The following is a 17,761-nucleotide window of genomic DNA, read 5'->3' as shown; positions in this document are numbered from 1 at the left end:
ACGAATGGCTTTGGGGCAGCTGGCCTTCAGAAGTTTCAGGACCTGGAGGGTTTTTCCACTACCTCAGCTCTGTTTGAGATGTATCCCATCGTGACGGTTGCCGTGGCATGGGTGCATTTATGTGCAGGTTCGTCTGTACGTTGCTACTCAGACAACCAAGTAACTTGTCACATTATAAACAAGGCCGATCCAAACCACTGACTATTATGAGATTCTTGAGGAAACTCACTTGGCTGGCTGCATGTCATAATTTTCTCTTGTTTTGTATTCATGTTCCAGGTGTATGTAACACTGCTGCTGACAATTTGTCTCGCTTTAATTTCCAGGCTTTTCATCAAATACTCCCGTCAGCCGCACTCACAGCCACGAACACCCCACTATTCCACCATCTAGTAATGGACTAGATGCTATTATGCAACATAGCAGAACATTGTCCCAATTAGCACTGTCTACTAATACCCGGGAAACTTACGATAGAGCTTTCATTTGATTTAAAGATTCCTTTCTGAACACAACATCTTACAACCTTTCATCGTGACATCCTGGTTGGGCTTTGCTTCTTTTTGCCACCTCAAACTCAAACTATCATACAACACAATCAAACCATATCTGACAGGCATCCAACATCACATGCTAACTTTACAACCAGACAAATCAAGTGTCCTTCCACCAATTAAGAACATCCTTAGGGGTATTCAGAGATCCGAACCCCCACGTACGGCCCAGAGGCTACCCATAGATTTCCATATTTTTAAAGACTTATACAATTCACTAGATTTAAACCCTTTGCCAACAACACAAACCTCATCGTTAAAACCGCCATATACGTAGCCTTGTTTATGGTTTCTTGAGACCAAGAGAATTTACCGCCATCAGCACAACACAGTCCACTCACTCCTACTTCATTCACACTTAACAAAACACAAGGACTATTATATCTTGACTCTGCCTCACTCCAAAACCAGTCAACATGCACTTTCAGTAGAGGTTAAGTACTATCCTACTCACAACAGGTGTAGCCCTGTCAAACTACTGGACTCATATACCCAGCATAACAACGAACCACCATCTCAACCACTTTCAGTCTACAAGGTTCGGTACTCACTACCACCACCTTTATGACACACGTCAGGTCTTTACTTACACAGCTGGGCCTCAAATCCGCTAACTATTCGGGCCACTCCTTCCGCATAGGAGCGGCCTCCACAGCATCCAGTGCAAACATTCCAGTTCATGTTATCAAGTCACTAGGGCGCTGGAAATCATCGGCTTACTCTAGATACATACCTAACCCGGTACAAGAAGTAAGAAATGCCTTTCAAGACATGTCTGGTTAAAGTATGTATATTGCTGGTATGTAATAAATTTGATTTTCTACTTTTGCCCTCTTTATTTACAGGCCTACCTCATCGTCGGTTCCGGCACACCACAACCGACTTGCTCTTTTAATACCATCCTACACTTATCAGTGTTTGTATCTTCTGTACTATCATGAGCCCTTAACACAAATATATATATATATATATATATATATATATATATATATATATATATATATATATATATATTTTTTTTAATTTTAATTATTGTTGTGATATAAAGGCTTTTATTGTCAACAAGTAACTGGTAAGAGGGAGAGCTCAGCTTTCAATGAAGGGTGTCGATTATGTGTGTGAGGGTTCAACCGGGTTCAATAGTGGCGTTGTGTTGACAACATCTCCAGTGTGATACATACGTTGCCCACCATCGAATGAGAGGATAGTGTATGTTCTTTGTGGCGTACCCGTATCGTTGTGCCGTGTGGATATTAGGTTGTGTTGGTGGCTTTGCCTCGGCGTCGGGAGGTGAGGCTGCGGTACATGTGTCGGTATGCGAGTATGTGTGTCTACCAACTAGGCTGCCGTGTTATGATGTGATTCCCGGATGGCCTGTTGAAGGGCTGATTGTGAGCGATAGTGAGAGTTTGCGTGTCCTAACGGTGGTGTTTGTTCTATCGCCGTTGGTAGTCTCCCAGGTCTGTGGGGGCCGTTAGGTGTGTAACATCGTACCCTATAGCGTAACCAGATGTTGTCAAGTTACTTTGGGTTGGTATTGTAGCGTTAGACACTAAAGATTTGGGGTGAGGCTCGGTATGTGTGTGGGTTGTGTTATATCGGGCGGGCATGTGGGCAATGGGAAGTTGGGGGCTGCTAGAGTATGAGTGTGTGGTGGCGAAGTTGAATGTTGCAGCGAAATGTGGTCGTTCTGAATATCATGGCTGTGGGTTGTAAGGCGGGTAGGATCATGGTTATGTGATTGTTTTTGATTATGTTGCGTGTATTATCACCCTGGTCGCGAGAGTGGTCTGTTATGAACTTATATGGTCGGGTTGGGGGAGAGGGAGGGAGGGGGGGGAGAGGGGAGGGGGGGAGAGGGTCAAAGGGGAGGTGCCTGAACCCTCGCCCCCGGGGCCCGTCGTCCCGTCTGCCTCCCCGGGCGTGTCGGTTCGGGGCGAGGGCAGGTTCACCTGCCAGGCTCTTTATCCTCGGTGTCTATGGACCCGCACTTCCTCCCGTCCCCGTCGCCCGGGTCGACACGTAGACCAACCACGGGAGCCATCTATCCGTGTGTTTCTCTTCCGTACCCATGAGTGTGGCCTGCACTGAATCTGCCGTGTAGATCTCATCTACTTTATCCAACCATTGCGTTACGGTTGTGATGGTGGTCTGTTTCCAGTATTGCGGGATCAGTGCTTTGGCTGCATTCAGGAGGTGTCGGAGTATGGACTTCCGGTATGTTCCGATGGGGGTTGGTGTGGAGTGAAGCAAGGCTAGTTCTTTATTGAATGCGCCTGCGTCGCCTAGTATTATCGTGGTTTCCCGTTGTATTTCTGCCCAGTACGTCGTGATGTGGGGGCAGTCCCACCATATATGCGTTAGTGTCCCTGGGCCCGTGCCACACCTCCAACATACGTTCGGTCGTATCTGGAAAATTATATGTAGTTTGTCCCGTGTTTTGTACCACTGGGTCAGGAGTTTAAAGTTTGTTTCCTGGTAATAGGTGCTAGACGAGCTTTTATGGTGCAGGATCAGTATCTTTTCCCACTGGGGTTCAGTGAATGTCGTGTCTAGCATTCGCTCCCATCCCCTCTTGTGGGCTTTTTTGGTTTCCAGGTGTCCAACCAGGAGGTGCTGGTAGAGGAGGGAGAGGGCTTTGTCCGGGGTAGTTTTATTGTCGCAAAGGCCTTCGAACCATGTTAGGTCCCGGTGTATCCTGGCCCTATTTGGGAGGGTCTGGTAGAAGTTTTTGAGTTGTGCGTAGCGGAGAATTTGCATAAGTGATGCTGGGGAGCCATCAGTCAGTTCTCTTAAAGGTTTTAAGTTCGCGTTGCCCATGGCTCGGTATATAGGAACGTAATTGCCCTCGGCGATGAAACCCCAGGCTTGTGGGTGTGTTCCTCCTCCTATTTTGGGGTTGTGCTGCACTTGGATCAGTGGGCTTGGGGTCGGCGACACATTGATGGCTCCTCTGAGACGGTCCCATACCCTCAGCGTGTGTGCTACTGTGGAGGTTGGGTCAAGGGTAGCAGGCGAGGAGCTACCCGTGTTCCATACCCTCGGAATCAAGTTTGGTGAAGGTGTCCTTTGTCGAGCGCGACCCACTGTTTGTGGTGTGGATGTGCATGCCAATCTAGAATCCTCTGTAGGGTGGCCGCCTGGTGATATTTGCGTATGTCTGGTAGAGCAAGGCAACCCCAGGGTCTCGGGAGGCAGAGGAGGTCTCGGCGGATTGTCGCCTGTCGTCCGTTCCAGACATATCTGGTCATAGCGGTGCGTAGGGAGGAGAAAAAGGTTGTCGGCAGGGCCAGTGGCAGTGTTTGGTATAAGTAGAGTATTCTGGGTAGCACGTTCATCTTCAGAACTGCTATTCTACCTATCCAGGAGATGTGGGGATATGCCCATTTCTTCAGGTCTTGTAGAATTCGTTGGAGAAGGGGCACGTAATTTATCCAGTATAGTTCTGACATGTATGTAGGAAGAGCTATTCCGAGGTACCGCATGTGTGACGAGCACCATCGGAAGGGATATTGGCTTTTTAGGGGTTCTATGTCTGAGGTAGGTGTCGTGAGATTTAGTGCCTCGCATTTTGCCATATTCAATTTAAAATTGGTCAATTTTCCATATTCCTCCAATAGCATCATCAGGCCGGGCAGTGTGGTCTCCGGTTTGACCACGTAGAATAGGAGGTCGTCTGCGTAGGCGGCCACTTTGTGTGTGGTGGCCTGCCACGGGAAGCCCTGTATGCCTGCCGTCTGCCGAACCGCCTCCAGGAAAGGCTCTAGGGAGAGTGCGAAGAGCATTGGGGACAGTGGGCAGCCCTGTCTCGTGCCGTTCCGTATCTGGAACGAATCCGTGAGTGCGCCATTAACCCTGACTCTTGCGTTCGGTCCGTTATAGAGCGCTTGGATCCATAGCATCATGTGGGCTCCTATTCCCATTTCCCGTAGGGTGTTCATGAGAAATGACCAATCCACCCGATCAAATGCCTTCTCGGCGTCCGTGGATAGGAGGAGGGTCTGAATTTTATGGTGTCTTGCTAGGTGGTGGATGGATAGAGTACGTAGGGTGCTATCCCTGGCCTCCCTCCCGGGTATAAACCCGGTTTGGTCGGGGTGGACAAGTTTCGGCAGTAGGGGACCCAGTCTGCTGGAGAGGATTTTCGTGAGAAGTTTCACATCCACATTGAGGAGGGAAATTGGCCTGTAGCTACCACATAGTTCCGGGTTCTTCCCTGGTTTGGGTAGGACCGAGATGGTAGCCGATAATGACTCGTGGTGGAATAGGGCTCCGGATGTGAGGGCGTTAAGGGCTAACGTAAGCTTTGGGATGAGTATGGTTTTGAACCTCTTATAGTAATCCAGTGTGAATCCATCTGGGCCGGGTGCGCGTCCCGTTTTAGCGACCTTGATGGCCTTAGCTATCTCTGCCTCTGTGATCGGGGCCTCCAGGGCTTCTCTTTCGTCCGGTTGGAGCCTGGTCGCTATACAGGGAGTGCAGAATTATTAGGCAAGTTGTATTTTTGAGGATTAATTTTATTATTGAACAACAACCACGTTCTCAATGAACCCAAAAAACTCATTAATATCAAAGCTGAATATTTTTGGAAGTAGTTTTTAGTTTGTTTTTAGTTATAGCTATTTTAGGGGGATATCTGTGTGTGCAGGTGACTATTACTGTGCATAATTATTAAGCAACTTAACAAAAAACAAATATATACCCATTTCAATTATTTTTTTTTTACCAGTGAAACCAATATAACATCTCAACATTCACAAATATACATTTCTGACATTCAAAAACATAACAAAAACAAATCAGTGACCAATATAGCCACCTTTCTTTGCAAGGACACTCAAAAGCCTGCCATCCATGGATTATGTCAGTGTTTTGATCTGTTCACCATCAACATTGCGTGCAGCATCAACCACAGCCTCCCAGACATTGTTCAGAGAGGTGTACTGTTTTCCCTCCTTGTAAATCTCACATTTGATGATGGACCACAGGTTCTCAATGGGGTTCAGATCAGGTGAACAAGGAGGCCATGTCATTAGATTTTCTTCTTTTATACCCTTTCTTGCCAGCCACGCTGTGGAGCACTTGGACGCGTGTGATGGAGCATTGTCCTGCATGAAAATCATGTTTTTCTTGAAGGATGCAGACTTCTTCCTGTACCACTGCTTGAAGAAGGTGTCTTCCAGAAACTGGCAGTAGGACTGGGAGTTGAGCTTGACTCCATCCTCAACCCGAAAAGGCCCCACAAGCTCATCTTTGATGATACCAGCCCAAACCACTACTCCACCTCCACCTTGCTGGCGTCTGAGTCGGACTGGAGCTCTCTGCCCTTTACCAATCCAGCCACGGGCCCATCCATCTGGCCCATCAAGACTCACTCTCATTTCATCAGTCCATAAAACCTTAGAAAAATCAGTCTTGAGATATTTCTTGGCCCAGTCTTGACGTTTCAGCTTGTGTGTCTTGTTCAGTGGTGGTCGTCTTTCAGCCTTTCTTACCTTGGCCATGTCTCTGAGTATTGCACACCTTGTGCTTTTGGGCACTCCAGTGATGTTGCAGCTCTGAAATATGGCCAAACTGGTGGCAAGTGGCATCTTGGCAGCTGCACGCTTGACTTTTCTCAGTTCATGGGCAGTTATTTTGCGCCTTGGTTTCTCCACACGCTTCTTGCGACCCTGTTGACTATTTTGAATGAAACGCTTGATTGTTCGATGATCACGCTTCAGAAGCTTTGCAATTTTAAGAGTGCTGCATCCCTCTGCAAGATATCTCACTATTTTTGACTTTTCTGAGCCTGTCAAGTCCTTCTTTTGACCCATTTTGCCAAAGGAAAGGAAGTTGCCTAATAATTATGCACACCTGATATAGGGTGTTGATGTCATTAGACCACACCCCTTCTCATTACAGAGATGCACATCACCTAATATGCTTAATTGGTAGTAGGCTTTCGAGCCTATACAGCTTGGAGTAAGACAACATGCATAAAGAGGATGATGTGGTCAAAATACTAATTTGCCTAATCATTCTGCAATCCCTGTATGCTTCCTCAGGTAGTCTTGCATACGTCGTTGTCTCTCTTCCTCCCCCGTTTGTTGGGCGGGTTGTTCAATGTTATAGAGCGCTGCATAGAAGGCTCGGAATTCGGTCGCGATCTTGTCTGGGAAGTTGGGTAAGCGTTCCATCAGTCATCCGGAGCTTGTGCACCTGAGCTAATGTTTGGGGGCCTTTGAGCATTTTTGCCAAGAGTTTGCCTCCCTTGTTGGCGTGTTGGTAGAAGAACGCCTTCGAACGTTTTATTGAGCTGTGGTGAACTCGGGTGATGAGGTCTCGTAGGGACCTGCGTGCCTCTAGTAGTGCAGCATGGGTCGAGATCAGTTGGGATCGTTGGTGTAGCGCTTCCAGCTCCGCAATTTTCTCTATGAGGTCAGTCATCTGTTGTCGGGTTTCCCTTCGCTTCTGAGCAGTGAGGCTGAGTAGTGTGCCCCTAATGACGCTCTTGTGCGCCTCCCAAACTGTGGTGGCCGTTAGGTCGTCCGTTGTGTTCAGGTCGAAGTATGTATTCAGTGCTTCGCCTACCTTAACATAGAAACATAGAATGTGACGGCAGATAAGAACCATTCGGCCCATCTAGTCTGCCCAGTGTTCTAAATACTTTCATTAGTCCCTGGCCTTATCTTATAGTTAGGATAGCCTTATGCCTATCCCACGCATGCTTAAACTCCTTTACTGTGTTAACCTCTACCACTTCAGCTGGAAGGCTATTCCATGCATCCACTACCCTCTCAGTAAAGTAATACTTCCTGATATTATTTTTAAACCTTTGTCCCTCTAATTTAAGACTATGTCCTCTTGTTGTGGTAGTTTTTCTTCTTTTAAATATAGTCTCCTCCTTTACTGTGTTGATTCCCTTTATGTATTTAAATGTTTCTATCATATCCCCCCTGTCTCGTCTTTCCTCCATGCTATACATGTTAAGATCCTTTAACCTTTCCTGGTAAGTTTTATCCTGCAATCCATGAACCAGTTTAGTAGCCCTTCTTTGAACTCTCTCTAAGGTATCAATATCCTTCTGAAGATAGGGTCTCCAGTACTGTGTACAGTACTCCAAGTGAGGTCTCACCAGTGTTCTGTACAATGGCATGAGCACTTCCCTCTTTCTACTGCTAATACCTCTCCCTATACAACCAAGCATTCTGCTAGCATTTCCTGCTGCTCTATTACATTGTCTGCCTACCTTTAAGTCATCAGAAATAATCACCCCTAAATCCCTTTCCTCAGATGTTGAGGTTAGGACTCTATCAAATATTCTGTACTCTGCCCTTGGGTTTTTACGTCCAAGATGCATTATCTTGCACTTATCCACATTAAATGTCAGTTGCCACAACTCTGACCATTTTTCTAGTTTACCTAAATCATTTTCCATTTGGCTTATCCCTCCTGGAACATCAACCCTGTTACATATCTTAGTATCATCCGCAAAAAGACACACCTTGCCATCAAGACCTTCTGCAATATCACTAATAAAAATATTAAAGAGAATGGGTCCAAGTACAGATCCCTGAGGTACCCCACTGGTGACAAGCCCAAGCTTCGAATATACTCCATTGACTACAACCCTCTGTTGCCTGTCACTCAGCCACTGCCTTACCCATTCAACAATATTGGAATCCAAACTCAAAGATTGTAGTTTGTTGATAAGCCTTCTATGTGCAACAGTGTCAAAAGCCTTACTGAAATCGAGGTAAGCAATGTCTACTGCACCACCCTGATCTATAATTTTAGTTACCCAATCAAAAAAATCAATAAGATTAGTTTGGCATGATCTCTCTGAAGTAAACCCATGTTGTCTCTGATCTTGAAATCCATGTGTTTTTAGATGTTCAACAATCTTATCCTTTAACATGGTTTCCATCACTTTCCCCACTACTGAAGTTAGGCTTACTGGCCTATAGTTGCCCGACTCCTCCCTATTACCTTTCTTGTGAATGGGCACAACATTCGCTAACTTCCAATCTTCTGGGACTACTCCTGTTATCAATGATTGGTTAAATAAATCTGTTAATGGTTTTGCTAGTACACCACTAAGCTCTTTTAATAGATTTGGGTGTATTCCATCAGGCCCCATTGACTTATTTGTCTTTACTTTTGACCGTTGAAATAGAACCTCTTCCTCTGTAAACTCACGTGTAATAAAGGACTCATTTATCCTTTTTCTTAACTGAGGTCCCTTTCCTTCATTTTCATCTGTAAATACCGAACAAAAATATTCATTAAGGGAAGTCAGCTAGACCTTTATCCTCATCTACATACCTTCCTTCTTTTGTTTTTAATCTAACTAATCCTTGTTTTACTTTTCTTTTCTCATTTATGTATCTAAAAAAGGTTTTGTCCCCCTTTTTTACTGACTGTGCTATTTTCTCTTCTGTGTGTGATTTGGAAGCTCTTATAACTTGCTTAGCCTCTTTCTGCCTAATCTTATAGGTCATTCTGTCTTCCTCACTCTGGGTTTTTTTATAATTACTAAATGCTAACTTTTTGTTTTTTACTATTTTGGCTACATCTGTGGAGTACCACAGTGGTTTCTTGAATTTTTTGCTTTTACTGACAAGCCTAATGCAATTTTCTGTTGCCTTCAGTAGTGCAACTTTTAAATAATCCCATTTCTTTTCGACTCCATTTAAATTGCTCCAGTCTGATAATGACTCCTTTACACATATTCTAATTTTGGAAAAGTCTGTTTTTCTAAAGTCTAAAACTTTTGTTTTTGTGTGGTGTGACTCAGTCACTGTTCTTATATTAAACCACACTGACTGATGATCACTGGATCCTAAACTTTCACCTACAGTAATATCTGATACCAAATCTCCATTTGTTAACACTAAATCTAGTATGGCCTCTTTACGAGTTGGCTCCTCAACGACTTGTTTTAGAGACAATCCCAGTAGGGAGTTTAGAATATGTGTGCTCCTGGCACAAGTAGCTATTTTTGTTTTCCAATTTACATCAGGAAGATTAAAGTCACCCATGATGATAACTTCCCCCTTCATTGTCATTTTAGCTATTTCTTCAACTAGTAGATTATCAAACTCTTCAATTTGTCCTGGGGGCCTATAAATCACGAGTTACTGTGTGATTACCAAATTCTAACGTAACCCAAACTGACTCTATGTTCGCCTCACTAACCTTTATTAGGCTAGATTTTATGCTATTCTTTACATACAGGGCCACCCCTCCCCCTTTCTTGCCTTCCCTGTCTTTTCTATATAAAGAGTACCCTGGTATTGCTATGTCCCAGTCATTTTTCTCATTATACCATGTCTCAGTAACAGCGACTAAATCTACACTATCAGTTGCCATTATTGCCACAAGTTCATGGATCTTATTCCCTAAACTGCGAGCATTTGTAGACATGACTCTAAGCTTATCATTTTTTAACACACTTGCTACAGGCACCTTCTGTCCTTGTTTTGGGGGACAATTGGATTGATGTTTTATCACCCTTTTGCCCCCCCCTCCTAGTTTAAATACATCCTAGCAAAACCTCTGAACTGCTCACTGAGAACATTTGTTCCCTTTTGAGAAAGATGCAAACCATCTTTTTTGTACAGTTTATTTCCATTCCAAACAGAGCTACCATGAGCAATAAAGCCAAATCCTTGCTCCCGACACCATTCACCAAGCCACAAGTTAAAGTCCCTAATACGCATCCGCCTGTCATTCTGAGTGTTATGCACAGGCAGAACTTCAGAGAATGACAATGTGGAAGCAACCTGCCGTATATCATTGGCAAAAACACTAAAAACTTCCTTAACCTCTGAAACCTCATTGCAAGCCAAGTCATTTGTCCCTAAATGGACAAGTACATCCAATTCCCCTTCCTGCTTTGCTTGCTTAACAATATTACAGATACGTCTCCTGTCTCTGTGAGCAGTAGCTCCGGGAAGACACCTCACAAGACCACCATTGTCCATCTCCACACCTCTTATGATGGAATCGCCCACCAACAACTGCTTTCTATTAGGCCTCACCATAGTCTTCAAGCCTCTCTGCACAACACCACTAGCCTCAATGCCTCTCTTCACAACACCACTAGCCTCAATGCCTCTCTTCACAACACCACTAGCCTCAGTGCCTCTCTTCACAACACCACTAGCCTCAGTGCCTCTCTGCACAACACCACTAGCCTCAGTGCCTCTCTGCACAACACCACTAGCCTCAGTGCCTCTCTGCACAACACCACTAGCCTCAGTGCCTCTCTGCACAACACCACTAGCCTCAGTGCCTCTCTGCACAACACCACTAGCCTCAGTGCCTCTCTGCACAACACCACTAGCCTCAGTGCCTCTCTGCACAACACCACTAGCCTCAGTGCCTCTCTGCACAACACCACTAGCCTCAGTGCCTCTCTGCACAACACCACTAGCCTCAGTGCCTCTCTGCACAACACCACTAGCCTCAGTGCCTCTCTGCACAACACCACTAGCCTCAGTGCCTCTCTGCACAACACCACTAGCCTCAGTGCCTCTCTGCACAACACCACTAGCCTCAGTGCCTCTCTGCACAACACCACTAGCCTCAGTGCCTCTCTGCACAACACCACTAGCCTCAGTGCCTCTCTGCACAACACCACTAGCCTCAGTGCCTCTCTCCACGACACCACTACACTCTGAAAGTGCAGAAAATGAATTATGTAGAGCAACAGACTGTGCAATATGCCTTTTATCCACAACTCCAAGTCTACCAGATCCTACAGTAATCCATCTGCCATTCCTAGTATGTCTCTGCGGCAGTGGCTTTGCAGCAGTTCCAGCCTGAGTTTGTTTACCAGATAATTTACAAATCTCAGACTTCAAAAATACAATCTCCTGCCGCAAGATAGAGAACTGTCTACAGATTAGACAACAACCAAACCTCCAAAAAGTGGAACGTGAAACAAATGCAAAGCAACTATTACACTGAACTAAGTCTGCCATTCCAATGAGGTGAATAATGTAAATCAAACAAACCTTAACTTTTTATTTATCCTCCTGAATACCTCGGATTACCTCCAGGTTATCTCCAGAATATCTTAGAAGCAACACTTAGATGAAGCAACCAAGCTCTATTAGCCAAGCTAATGACAACTACCCTTATATACTCCTAAAATCACCTCCCACTAGGAATGTTTAACACCTGGGTAGGCCTCTGCTTATTAGCAAACAATAGCTAATTTAAATAGCAATCAATAGCAAGTAGCTACCTAATCCAATCAAATGCCTTATAATTACCAACAGGAAATCAAACCTTGTGCAGTCAGTAACCTTTTTCTACAGATGAATCTTACCTGTAACAGTAAAAAAGAACTCTTAGCACAACTCTTAGACAGTTGAAGCTTCTGTAAAACTCTCCAGAATATCTCCAACCACACACACACTTAGAAGCAACACTTAGATGAAGCAACCAAGCTTGTCACGTATCCCCGGGTCCAGGAGGAGTGAGTCCTGGAGTCTCCATGTTCTCGTGGCGGGGCGCATCAACGGCGAGTCCACTACCATAACAGCTGAGCCATGGTCCGACCACAGGGCTGGCTCCATCTCCACTGACTGCAGTTTCGTGAGGTGCTCCTGTTGCATAAATAAGTAGTCTAACCTAGCGTACCATTTATGGAGAGCTGAGTAGTGGGTTGCCCTCCAGCAGTCCACGAGTCTTAGGTTGCGTAGGGATATTTGTATACTCCTCAGGGCCCCCTGGGGAATGCTACTATGCCCTGTGGAGGAGTCTAGCAGTGGGTGTAGGGGGTGTTGAGGTCCCCTCCTAGCATCAGGGTCCCCTCCGTGAATGAGGAGAGTTGGGACAGGGTCCTGCGGATGTGTTGGGCCTGGTTGCAGTTCGGCACGTACAGTGTCGCAAATGTGTAAATACGGTCTTGGATTTCGCCTTTTAAAAAAAGGTAGCGTCCCTGGGGGTCTATCAGTTTATCCAGTTCTCGGAACTGAAGTTTCGCCGCAAGGAGGATTGCCACCCCAGCCCGTTTTGCGGATGGGTGGTTGCTGAAGACCCCCGTCGGGTAGTCTCTGCTTTTCAGCGGGGCTGCATGTCCTTCTTTAAAGTGGGTTTCTTGCAGAAAGGCTACTGCGATATGGCGTCTGCGAAGGTCTCGGAGCAGTTGTGTTCGTCTCTCTGGTATATTCAGCCCCCTACAGTTCAGGGTTAGGATCTTGTATGGGTCCGGAAGGTAGGTCTTATGGGTTCCAGTTGCATGCGTGGTTCGTGCCGGGCTTGAGGCGGTGGGTGCAGCCATGTTGCGCCGCGCCGTTGTCTGACTGTCCAAGGGCCCAGGCAGCGTCTGCGTGAGCGAGCACCTGGTGGCACGGCCGGCACCTTGGTTGGGTGAGGGGTGGGGATGAGGTAGGGTGGGACTAGGTTTTGAGGGTGTATCAGGGAGCGTCTCAAGAAAGAGACGACTGAAGAGACCCTTTGCTATCTATACTACCCAGTAGACCAGTTTGCGCAGGCGGGCCATAATCGTGGGGGCTAGTCCCAAGTCGCTGACCATTTGCTCATCCAGGCATGCCAGGAGGCCAGCGCTGAGGCTGCCCGAGGTGCAATAAGTAGTTACGTATGAGCGGCTGTAGGTGTAAAGCGTTGTTTGCATCAGGGCTTGTAAAGGGGCGGGCGTCAGGGGGCGTGATGGTGTATGAAAGCATCACTCGTGAGAGTGTGTGTTAGAGGTGGGGTGTATACCCCTTAATATATCGCTATTATGTTCGGGTGTGCAAGGGTTAAGTGGCTCAGTCCCTGGCCAGGTGCGTGCGCCTAGTATATCAGGTTTAGTTTGCTACATGGGAACTGTGAGTTGGGGCGGCCTGTGTTTGCTAGTGTCCTGAGAAAGCACTATGTATTGATAAGGCGTGTGTCGTGGCTTAAGGTGTTATTTTTACATGTGTGTGTCCACCATCGGGTATCCCCCGGCCAGGTACAGGTGTGTTGCCAGCTGCGCAAGTGTACCTTAAACTAGATGCCTAGTCGCCATCCTTTGGGTAGTTTCAGAGCTGTCAACCCTGAGGTGGGTCCACTTTTAGCCTATACCCAGCTCAGGGAAAGATATTGGAGGTGCGTGAGAGTCTCGCTGGGGCACAGCAAAGTGCAGCGCCGCTGGTTCCTTTTGCTGGCTCGGTAGCCTGTCCGGTAGCCATCTGAAGGACTACAAAAATATTGCAGTCTTTCTAGATATGGTTTGTAGGGATATTGAAAAAGCAGATTTGGGTGATCAGAAAATCAAAATCTGCAGCAATCTGACTAATAAAGAAAAAATTGCATTAAAACTATTTACTGAGTATGATGACCTGGTGATTAAACCATCCGATAAGGGCGGGAATGTAGTGCTTATGGACCGGTCTAACTATATCCAAATGGCACAACACCTTCTGGATGATAGGGAAACCTATCAGACCCTTAGTCATGATCCCACCTCACAATACTTTATTGAAATTAAAACTCTGTTGAACCAAGCCTTACTAGATCAAGTAATTACTAAAAGTGAGTTTGACTTTATGTTGGTTAAACAGCCAGTACTCTCAACATTTTACAGCTTGCCAAAAGTCCACAAGTCTCTAGACAATCCATCTGGGAGACCAATTGTGTCGGGCTGTGGCAACCTGACTCAGAATTTGAGTATATACCTTGATAAAATCTTGTCACCTTTGGTGTCAAAATTACCATCTCACATTAGAGACACTAAGCAGATGCTTAATTTTCTGAAGGACCTATGCATACCAGAGAAGGCATGTCTATGTAGCCTAGATGTGGAATCTTTGTATAGTTCCATCCCACATGTGAAGGGCATTGATAATATCAGAGCCATTTTGGAACAAGAGTCCCAGTTCTCAAATCTCCATATTGATTTTGTCTCAAATGTACTCAGAATGGTATTGACCAGGAACATCTTTTTATTCAATGGCATTATTTACCAACAGATAAAAGGGACGGCTATGGGGACCCCATGTGCCCCGTCCTATGCCAATCTTTATCTGGGGACTTGGGAGAATCAAATCCTAAAAGCGCCACAATTACGGAAATATTCCGAGTCAATATCTTGCTGGAAAAGGTACATCGACGACGTACTAATCGTTTGGAAAGGGTCTACCAAGGATTTTGAAGATTTTGTTAAAATTCTGAACATAAATGACTTTGATTTAAGATTCACCAGTGAGCTAGGTGGGAATAAAATTAACTTTCTGGATATTACTATTGAAATTAAAGAAGGGGGAATGGTACAAACGACTTTGTTCAAAAAACAAACAGCTACAAATAGCTTTTTAAACTGGACTAGTTACCACCCTCAGCCACTCAAGGCCGGCATCCCAATAGGCCAGTATCTCCGTTTGAGACGGAATTGCTCATCCACAGAGGACTTTAAAATCAAAGCCTGGGAGCTAAGGAGAGCCTTTAAGGAAAAGGGGTACCCGAATAGGGTCCTTCGTAGGGCCTACACCAGAGCCATCAAAACTGACCGCGATACACTTCTCACTGACGAGAATGCACAATCAGGGGATAAAAAACTGATTCGATGCATCGCCACATATGACGCTGGGTGGGACTATATGATGGACTCTCTTAAGCGGTATTGGCCGATCCTTAAATCAGATCCACATCTCAAACAAGTAATTACTCCTTTTCCCTCAGTAACGGCAAGGAGGGGAAGAAATTTCAGAGATTCTTTGGTCCAGAGTCACCTGGCACCAAGAAAAAGAGGCACCAATAACTACTTACCGAAAGGCTCATATAGGTGCGGGCACTGTAGCGCATGTGAGTTTATGGAAAGAAAGTCCAAGGAATTTACTGATAGCAGCAATACAGAGGTTTTCCCTGTTCGATCATTCTTTAACTGTAGAACGGAGGGCGTGATTTATTTACTAACCTGTTCATGTGGTATCAAATATGTGGGGAAAACCTTTAGAGCTTTTAAACTGCGGATCAGGGAACACATCAACTCAGTTAGGAGACCGTTAGAAACTCCTATATCCCGCCACCTTAGAATACACCATCAAAATTCCTCTAAAAAATTGAGGTTTATGGGAATTGAGCACATCCCTCAGACCCAAAGAAAAGGTGATTGGGATACGAAACTTAAACAGCGTGAGTCCTTTTGGATTTACAGACTGAAGACCCTTTCCCCTGCTGGACTAAATGAAGGCTTTTCATTTACCGCTTTTCTATGATTATGACTACTCTTTGAGATGTAATATATAATTAGGGACATCCCTCATAAGTCCTGTGTATATAGTAAATAAGTTGGACACTTGTATATAGTCACTGTTCAAGTAAATGTATATATCACCCTTTGCATGCTCTGCGTATTAAGGTATCCAGTGTGAGATTTAACAATGGGACTATTAATCTGGACACTTTGTATGTCTCTTCTGGATTTATCAGGTTTATTTGTTATGCTGCTAAATAGGGAGAACAATAGAGATGTATGTAACTCTCAATATTCCTTCATAGCAGCTCCCCCCTTTATACTCTCATCACTGGGTCTCTCGTTTTTATGTTTCTGGTTTTTGTTTGGGTATGTTAGGAATACTTGTTATACAGCTTTGTTTATTATAGGACCCTATGTATTGATATCTCAGCAATACATTACTATGACATTGTGGCAATAGGACCATTATTCCTGGCTTAATAGCCAGAGGTAGGTCTGATATACTTATGACCCACCTATTATGTGCCAAACTCCCCTTCAGAGTATTATGATGGGCGGCTCTGGACACATAGAATGCGGTGGGTCCCTTTAAGTATGCCAGTCCGAGTCACCGGAGGGTTCCTACGTAAACTGTATGCTGCATGAGGGGCTGGGTTTGGAAAATTCAATGACGTCAAGATTGACGCGATCTAAACCACTCCCCCCCCATATCCCCACGTGGGTATTACCCAATTGAATAGCGTTCGCCTGCGGTCACATGGTCCAAGCAGTAACCCAATCACGGACTGTGTGGGCTGCGTTGTGACCAATCAGTGAACCGCAGACGGAAGGGTACTACCCAATCGAACGGAGTCTGCCTGTGGTCATATGGTCCAAATAGCAGCCCAATCACAGACTGTGTGGGCTGCTTTGTGACCAATCAGCGAACCACAGGAGACGGAATGGGGATACACACGCTGGATACACACCAGCAAACTGTTACAAGTTAATTGTTACAACCCCTATATAAACGAGCAGAAAGCCATGCAAAGGTTCATTACTCCTGACGACGGCGTGTTAGCACGCTGAAACGCGCGTCGAGTTATCATTTAATTTTTTATTTTATTTTGGTCAGTTTGTTCACTGAGGTAGCACTTATGGATTAGTTTAATTTAAGTTGATTTGTAATTTTAGTTACCTAGCCAGGGAGACAGAAGGGTAACAGGTAGGCACTTGTGGAGTTCACTGTGCCGAGGTAAAATAGGGTTAGGACCTCTCTCAGACAGTAGGTTCTTTACTGGGATTGGGGCTTGGGGGGTTTTGATTGTGGGAATTTTTGTGTTTTTTTTCCCCCTCCCCCCCTCCCCCCCCTGGAGGTGTTCCTCCACCCTTACCCTTTACTCCTTCCTCTACCCACTTATACCTTTACACTTTGCAGTTTGGAGGAATTCATACCAACCACTTTGGGTTTGGTTATCTCCCTGTTTAGTAGTTGGTAGGATTTGTATGTGCTATTACACATCTAATCCTTGTACCCTGTCTTTTCTTCCTGTCTATTTTATTCCCCTATATCCCTAGGATTATTAAAGGCAGGGACTCCCTTTTCACCACTACTCTCCCAATTAGGGGCCTTTTGGGGTTCCATTTTTTCATTTTTTGTTATTTATCAATTGTGGGTTATTCCCCAGCAGGGAGGAGGTAGTAGGGCTTTTTTCATTTTTCTTCTGTACCACTGTCGCAGTAGATGCCTGCTCTGGTGAGGTAGGTGAGTGGTGTTCCCATCTGGTATCCTGGAGCCCTCTTTGGTTTCGGACTGCTTCTTAACCGTGCAGGGGGCCTGTTAGTCGCCGTGACTACCGATGCTGCAGGGGTTGACGGTCTCAGTTGCTCGTCCCGCCGGGTCTTTCCAGGAGTGTATACATTTTCACCACTCCGGTCGGTCTCGGGTCCGCGAGCGGGAGCTGGAAAGATGGTGTGCTCCGCCTTTGGAGGGGGTTTCTGCAGCTGTGTTCGTGTACCGTGTCTCAGGGTCTTTCCCCTCCGCCTTGGG

At 45.6% G+C, this 17,761-nt stretch overlaps 1 protein-coding gene across 1 annotated transcript in view; it reads left to right on the top strand.

Moving 5' to 3' along the window:
• Positions 1–17,761, top strand: part of FER1L5 (fer-1 like family member 5) — a 118,115-nt gene that overhangs the window by 77,080 nt on the left and 23,274 nt on the right. The window lies entirely within an intron of this gene.

This window comes from Pelobates fuscus, chromosome 3, assembly GCF_036172605.1.
Source record: "Pelobates fuscus isolate aPelFus1 chromosome 3, aPelFus1.pri, whole genome shotgun sequence".
In the NCBI taxonomy this organism is placed as follows: domain Eukaryota; kingdom Metazoa; phylum Chordata; class Amphibia; order Anura; family Pelobatidae; genus Pelobates; species Pelobates fuscus.
This window is presented reverse-complemented; position numbering and strand designations above follow the sequence as displayed.